We start from the raw sequence: 9,081 nt of genomic DNA, 5'->3' as shown, positions 1-9,081 counted from the left end.
ACTGTTTAGCCGTGAGCCAACCTCTCTCACACGTCGACCATCACTCAATGGTGGCCACTCCCTAAGCTACATGCTGACCCAAAAAAGAAGGAAGAAATAAAGAAAATGGAGAGAAAAAAGTTACCTTTTATTTTCTTCCATATTTTCGAGGAAAATGTGGGGTTGTTACAAAGCTGGTTGGGGTTATTATAACCCCAACGAATATAATATTTTATTATTATTATTATTATTATTTATAATAATAATAATAATAATAAAGGGGTAAAATGGAATAAAAATGGTAATTACATATGCCCCTCTTTGCTCATTGCTGTGAAACAGGAATGAAGCAAATATAATAAGCACCGTTTTTTATTTGGACTAAACTGATGCAATCTTGAGCTATAATTTCTTCTGATCGGGTGAGTTTTTCTCATTATGAACTCTTATATGGGGATGTTAATCCACTCTCTTATGCGATGGTTGACCCAAGGTGATTTTGAACTAACTCCTTATATGATGGACGAGCGAAATGATGATGCTGATCCAACTCCTTATGTGATGAAAGAGAAAAAGTCAATGTTGTTCTAACTCCTTATGCGATGGAAACAAGCTAAGGTTGAACAAGTTCTTCTCATTATAAACTTCTTCTCCCTTTCGGATGAGTTCTTCTCATTATGAACTCTCCACTGAAAATTTTGATCCCTCGAGTAAGGTGTTGTTGATTCAACTCCATATGTGATGAATCGAGCTAAGGTTGAACAAGTTCTTCTCATTATGAAATTCTTCTCCCTCATCGAATGAGTTCTTCTCATTATGAACTCTCCACTGAAAATGTTGACTGGTTTATCCCCTCTTTAAAAAGTTTTAAACATGCAAAAGATTATCATATGTAAGTGATTCGTATTTAAAACACCCGAAGGTAATGACTCGATGGTCCTCAATTTTATTGAGATACATTTTTTCAATGGTGAAAAATATAGAGTGTTTCTTTGCTGAAATAAAGTCGTGAAATGAAATCTTTGTTAACTCTTTGAATTCCTGTCAAATCACAACATTTAAATGAAAATGAACGAGTGAAAGAAATTTGCTTCAAGATAAGTTATCTGAGAAGAGAGAAGTTTTCGTTTCAACTGAAACAATTCCAAAATACGTGTTACAAGGGGAACTACCTCAAGCAAAATGAATTTTAAAAAAACCATCTCAAGTGGTAAATTTTTGTTTCGAGTGAAACCATTTCAAAATTTGTGTTCCAAGGGGAACTATTTCAAAAAATATGAAATTGATTTTAAGAAAAACATTATTAAGTGAGAAACTTTTTATCTTTGCTTGAAAATGTTGAATCTGAAGATAATCGCCCCTTATTGTTGAAGACGTCTAGTTGTCTTTAATTTTATTATTTCCTGAAAAATCTACAAAAGAAAAGTGTATCTGAATGTAACTACTGAATATTTCTACAAAATACAAATGAATTTTTGAATTCATCCTCATAAAAGGGAAAATGTCCTTAAGAAGGACAATATGCATTTTCATAAGAAGAGAAAATCAAAGTTTTTACTGCATAAGATGATGAATATTTGATGTAATAATGCAAAATCATGTATGTGTATGCCGATGCATTTTTTTGTATTAATGGTAGTGAAGAGGTGCTGAAGCAATCTTGATTCTCTTCTTGATTTATTTGTCTTCATTCCTTTCCCACACCAGAGTGTATCATTTCATTTCTTTGCATAAAAATCTACTATTCATGTTCTCTAATATTGAAATCCTTTGCCCAGTTTCTGATTCTGAGCTTCTAAGTTTGAGAGACCTCCGTTAGTTTCCAAGATACACTCTCAAGAGAGATTGTCTTGTTTGAAAATATTTTTCTTTCTTTTTATTTTTTCAAAAATGTGAAAAGTTTGTTGAAGAGACAAAAATCATGCCCTTCTTTTAGGCTCACAATAAAGCAAATCACATAACATGAGTTCACTAAATATCAAAAGAATTCCCTTTTAATATTATCAAAGTTATAACTCTTTGACAAGTGTCAAAATTGATGGGTTGGTTTTAGGTTAGCTCCTTAAAGTTTCTAAGGTTTAATTCTTCAAAAGACATCATTTCTTTCTCAGTCCTTGTGAACATTATAACATACCTCTTTTCTTGACTTGATATTTTAATTGGATGTAGACAAAATGAAGCAACTAGCATATTCAATTACTAGACTTTCTAAAATACTTTTATTTCGGTTCTCTTAAATCTTCCATTTGTTCAAGCTTCATACACTCCCTTAGCAGAGGTAGTGCAAAGACATCAGTCTAAAAAACAAAATTCATGAGTGCTTATGTGAATTTGACTATAACATGTGTTCCTCAACTCCCTTAGTCCATTTTCATCAAAACTCATTATTATATTAAGCATAGGCATTATAGACTTTATTTATTAGAATTTATTTAGTTTGCCTTTGTTCATGCATAGTGAAGGGTTTATATCGTCACAAAGTCTTCGACTTGACAATTACAGTGGACTAAACACTGAATTGCCAAGTACCCGAGCAATGTCATGGTTTGAATGCAATCTATTCTTAAAGCTGGGGCTTTTGAGTTTCCTCTGTAACCAATTGCTTTGGTGGAATAGTTCAGCTTTATTGTATAATCTATAATAATAATAATAATAATAATAATTTATTAACCTTTTGAGTTTTCATATTTAGAATTTATTAAGCTCATCGAGAAGAACCTGTTATAGTAATAAAAAGGGGTTCGGGGGTCGATTACCCGTGGGGAAGGAGAAACACTCCCACAATGCCCAAAATTGGTACCCCATCGATTATAAATTGTCTTTAATAATGGAAATCTAAGAATTCAAATATAAAATTAAGTTACGATCCTATTATTCTCAAATTCAACCATATAATTTTTATTTATCCGAAAATTCTAAGGAGAAATAGAAAATGTTCCAATATTTCCAATCGAAGAGAAAATAATCCCTAAAATACTTTAGGACGCATATTTCTCTTTAAAACTGAAATAAAAAGAATATAATAATTTCTCCCAAAAACTCGATATTAAAATAATTTGATTCGACCAAAATAAAAAAAATTAAGCCAATTTGAACAAATTTAATTAATCATGCTAGATGATGAAAGTTTAAACTTGAATGAAAAAATATAATCACAATAAAAAACAAAGACCAAAAAAATAAGTATCACATAAATATAAGTGCTTAAATAAAATAAAATCATAAATAACATAAGGATCAAAATACAAGATAGCAAAATAAAATATTCAATGTGATAAAAATATGAAACATGCATATATACTCATGGGACTAAAATAAAATAAATAGAAAATAAAGTGCAATAATCAAAGGACTAAAATTAAAGTATTGAAAAATGAAGGGAAAAAATAAAAGACATAAGATTAAAGTAATGTAATTAAAGGAATGAAATTAAATAAATAAAAAGTAAAGAGCAAAAATTTAATTGTGTATAAAATTAAATAATAAAAAAAGAGTGATAAAAATAAAATGATAGTGTTAATTTTCAATATTTTAACCCAGACCATAAATAATGCGAGTCGTACCCTCGGGCGGGTCGTCGCAAGGTCATACTTTGGTTCAAACATAAAATAAATAAATAAATAAAAAGTTAGCGATTAGTGGTTTGCATTTAGCATTTAGCGGTTAGTAGTTAAAAGTTAGAACAGTTAGTTGTTAATAGAATATGTATCATAATAATGCGGATCATATCCCAGATCAGGTCACCACAAGGTCGATTCGAATATTTAGTGCAATAAATAAATAAATAAACAATGGTTAAATGCAATAAAATAAAGCCAGGTAATTTAAAATAAACAAAAAAACTTATGTGTTGACTAAAGTAGAAATGAACAGAAAGATATGCCAAATTCGAAATAAAAAAAATAGGAACAAGTGACCAATATGCAAAAATGTGGGAGAAGTTGGAGGACTGGAGAGTAGTTTTTCCTTAAAACAGGTGGCCAGAATACAAAAGGAGTACTAAATGAGGGGGCCTAGGCGTGATTTACCCTTCGAACTTTGCATGCCGGCCACCAGTCTGGGTATCAACACTTCAATTGACGACCCTTACCATGACCAGAGATGGACCGACCAAAGGCTTTAACGGTTTAAAACTCTCATCTCCCCACATTCATCTTCCTATCTACACTCTCCCTCTCCTCCTTTCACGTGGCCAGGAAAGCTTAATGCGCAACTCCAACGTCGACAACACTCGCAAAGAACTCATCAACGTCATCGGCCACCATAAACCAGAGGAACCTTTTCGGCAAAAAACGAACCGACCCTCATCCTACTCTCCTCTCTTCCTATGTGGCGGCAACCAAAAAACCAAAGTTTGAAATGCCACCCTCGCCGACCACCAACATTCGACGCTACTTGGCCGTTAGCCAGCCTCTCTTGCACGCTGGCCACCACTCAACGGTGGCCACTCCCTGAGCTACATGCTGGCTCGAAAAAGAAGGAAGAAATGGAGAAAGAGAATGGAGAAAAAAAGTTACCTTTTATTTTTTTCCATATTTTTGAGGAAAATGGGGGTTGTTACAAGGGTGGTTCGAGTTATTATAACCTCAACTAATGCAATATTTATTATTATTATTATTATTATTATATATATATTATAATAATAATAATAGTAATAATAAAGAAAAAGGGAATAAAAATAGTGATTACAGTTGGATATTTTTATCAGTTATTTACTCATCATTTATATTTTGATATTATTAATTTGGTTCTATTTTGACTTGTTTTCGGGTAGGAACTTCATTTGGATTATTCAGAATAGAACCAATAGTTAAGGGTAGAATCTGACTTTTTCTGTGAGTCATGACAGAAGACATGGGAACAAGCTAGGGCATGACGATTTTCAGATCAGACGTGGCAAACTTCGACAAACTAGTCAACATCTTCTTTAAGGTGGTCCACATTCTCTTGAAGACAAATTCGAAATTTTCTCGAAGATATATGTTTGAAAGATAATTGGAGGTTATATAGAAGATAAAGCAGAATTCAAACTGATCCACAAGTTTTAAATATTTTATTTTTATCTTTTCTAATAAACCTTTATATTTAAATTTAGGATTTTATTTTAAATACCTTTATCTTTATCTTTTAATTATTTATTCTTCTTAGAACTCTCGGGTTACAAATTGGAATTTGTATTTCCTTGGTTATTTTCTTTATAAAGGTTTATTTTCTTTTCACAATTTTAATTTCATATATTTTTATTTTCCATACCAAAATGCTAAGCATGTAAACTTCCATTAGCCTAAAGTTTTGTTATGCTCAATTCTATATCATGAGAATTGAGACTTGATCTTCACAACTTCGGATTGCATTTTTCGGTTCTTTGAAAAGTGGGAGTGGAAATAGGTCATTCCTTTAAAACTTACTACATTTTCACTTCAAAAAGTACACGTTGATTTGAAGGTTGTTTTGGCTTGTTGTTTGGAAGACAGATCAGTTGGTCATAATTCGGCTTCCTATGAACAAACTTAGCGGCGGTCTGCTAAGGGGAATCAAGATCGAGTTTGATTCTCAGTGAGACGTTATAATTCGAGTCGGACTCTTCCAGCACTTAAAGTTTGTCTTGGTGCTAATGACGATAGACTTTGTTAGTCCATCAAGGATTGAATTTCGGAGATAGGCTTGGAAATTTCAGTTAACCAGAGAGAAGGGTCCATAACCCTCATGTACGAGTTTTGTATAGAAATTGGTCTTTGTCGAGGTGAATGGATGTTATATATTTGGACTTTGGTCCAAGTGAGGCGAAGGGATGATATAACATCCTCAAACTCGGCCTTTACACACATCAAGTTCGTAAGTGTCCAAAATGATCCCACAAATCACAAAATCGGAAAATACGACTTACTCAAAAAATTTAAACAAATTGTACAATATATAAAAATAATGAAAATTAAAATAGTGGGGATCCTTTCTTGAAAACCAATACATAAATAAATTATTACAACATGACTCGTATAAATTATAACCTCTACATGCCCACTCCAGTATTATAATTCTTTTAATCTAGAAGGGCACACTCATTCTTAATCATGAATATTATCCTAGAGGGTGATAAGTAAATTATATATACTTTCATTATAATATACGAATCAATATGCTCGAGGTCAGTACCACATATATATGTTTCATGCACAAAATATAATTAACGCCATGTCATGCTTACACATCATGAATGTGATTATTATCACAAAAGTGCTCGAAGTAACATGGAAGAGCTAACTTAGGATACATGTAACATCCGCAACCCGTACCCGACCCGGATATGAGTCAGAGATACTACATGGACTTTAAAACACAACTTTTAACAAATAATAGCAAAATATTTGAACTTATATTAAGAAAATACGATAATATACATATTGTAATATAAGTTTACCAAAATATTCAGAGCATACACAACTTAACCCTTTAATTACATGCCAACTGCCATTTACATAACAAAATGACCTACTGATTAAGTTGCTTCTGATCTGGTGGTTGCAGGAGTAACGTTGTCAAACTGCTTCACCTGTCTCGTCTATTTTCTCGGATCCTACGTGTGAAACACTCACACGCTAAGTCATCGACTTAGTGAGGCAATAATAATAACAAGGCAATGTAATGAAATGTCATGATCATATGAAATAAGATGCAAACATGTACTTAATCAATGTAGTCTACATCATCAATATCCATACCTGTAAGTGTATGACTTTAACATTCATGAATTTGTATTAATAAGTTTATTGGCCCATGATATCATACTGAGAACCTAAGGTATCTGAGTAATGTGAGGTTGTGCACTATGCTGTCACCACAGCTCGTATAAATGCACCGAGGTGCCGCGTAGAATTGCATCGTAGTGCCATATAATGATGTCCATAAGGACCACATATAATTCCTTAAGGATCATATACATATACTAGGGATCAAGTATGTGTCTTTCAAGACTTCACACATGTTCCAAAGAATATATATATATCCCGAAGGACCGCATAGAATTGCACCGTAGTGCCATATAATGATGTCCATAAGGACCACATAGAATTCCTTAAGAATCATATACATATACTAGGGATCAAGTATGTGTCTTTCAAGACTTCACACATGTTCCAAAGAATATACATATGTCCCGAAGGACCGCGTAGACCCTCTACCCTTGGCATGCCAACTATACCTATAGTTCTCATCTACATAACATGGGCTTTTACATTTCACGGAGTCTATATCGCGTAGACATGTAAATTCTTACCTTTTCACATAGCTCATAACTTTTCCCACATAGTCATGTCATATAATGCATTTTATATGAACTCATGTCATGTCTCATAATACAGAATATGCTCATGTACCAAGATATAAAATCTAGACTTATCACAAGTCTAGAATGGAGTATATTTCTATAATTATGCTATACATATGCACTCACCTATATTTCTTTGCCTTTTCCTCGATCGATCCTACTTGTAGATTGTTCCCGAACTCGTGTAGGCTCAGTATCTACATAATAATTCAATGATACTTATCAGTATACTAATTAATATATTCTAAACTGTCATTTCTTAGACTCATAGAAAAGCCAATTTCATCCATTAATAGGGTATGCATCGATGCACTACTGATGCATCGGTGCATAAAATGCATTCGATGTTGTATTATTACTGGGATGCATCGATGCATGACTTATGCATCGATGCACTAATTGCATTCGATGTTTCTATTTTAAAAGAGTGCATCGATGCATTACCAATGCATCGATACACCTTCAAATAATTTATGGGTTTTAAACTTTATGCATCGATGCACTATGAATATGCATCGATTCACTCTGCCCAGAATCCTCTTTTATGCCCAAAAATCCACTCTTTTCAGCTTAATACTTCATATATCATCCTCTTTCTTATTTCCTAACTTGCATACACTTACTTAAGCTAATTATTATCCATTAAATATTTCTAAAACTTAGAAATCTAATTCTCCATGTAGAATTTAAGAATCTAACCCAAATTCCAACATGTTCTAATTTGAATTCTAACACCTCATGCTTCTTAGTTAGCTTATTGACAAGTCAAAAATCTTATTCAAACTTCAAAAACTCATCCATATCAAAATTTCATCTAAAAACTCATTTTCCAAATCTATCTCTAAAACACTTATCTTGTTGTCTTAATGTCATATAAGCTTTCCTTTAGCTTATATAACATCCAAACTTCAATTTCCAAGCTAAAAATCAAAGGAACTACCAAGGTTCAGATTCTTACCTTTACTTGCAAGCTTCACGGTTGGAGAAGGAAGAGAATAAGAGAAGAGTCTGGAATGCTTATCTCAAATGCCCACGTGATTTATAATATCACCCTAAGGAATATTTAATTATTTCATTTACTCAATTACTCTTTTTCCCTCTTAATTCCCCTTCTTTATAATTCAATCCTACACCATATAACTCAAATAGATCATTACACTCTTCCATCATTTTACTTAAATCACCAAATGTTGAAACTTTGCAAATTAATCACTAACCCGGCATGGAGGATGTTACAATACATGATTCGAGGATGGTAATAATGACCAAATGAACACACCGATGTTCCAAATGGTTGCATTGTAGTTCCATAATTAGACCCGTAGGGGCCACAATGCAGTTGTTAGGCACTTTGGCATGCCAATTATATCCTAATGCTCTTACAAAATTACTTGGGCAATTAAGATCACAACATGTCTATGCACATGGTAGAAAATATTATAATGTCATGTTTTCACGAACATGAGCCCTAAGGCTTCATGTATATGTCACAATTATACATAAGAACGTGTCACACAATAATATGAATAATCTTACTTGTCACAATAGAGATCGCACATGTGGGATGGCTTACCATAAGCCTCCCTAATCATCATGCGACATGTAGTACATTTAAAATCTTATTATCAAATTATAGCCCTCGTTTAATCATTCTTTACTCTTGTAAACTCATTTACTACCTATACGATATTTTCGTAATTTTATTTCATCGGGGGTATTTTAGTCTTTTATCAATCAAGGGGACTTTACAGTCATTTTTATTCACACACGAGTATTAT

Source organism: Hibiscus syriacus, unplaced genomic scaffold (genome assembly GCF_006381635.1).
Source record: "Hibiscus syriacus cultivar Baekdansim isolate YM2019G1 unplaced genomic scaffold, ASM638163v2 tig00016004_pilon, whole genome shotgun sequence".
In the NCBI taxonomy this organism is placed as follows: Eukaryota; Viridiplantae; Streptophyta; class Magnoliopsida; order Malvales; family Malvaceae; genus Hibiscus; species Hibiscus syriacus.
The sequence above is the reverse complement of the archived record's forward strand: the minus strand, read 5'-3'. Positions refer to the sequence as shown.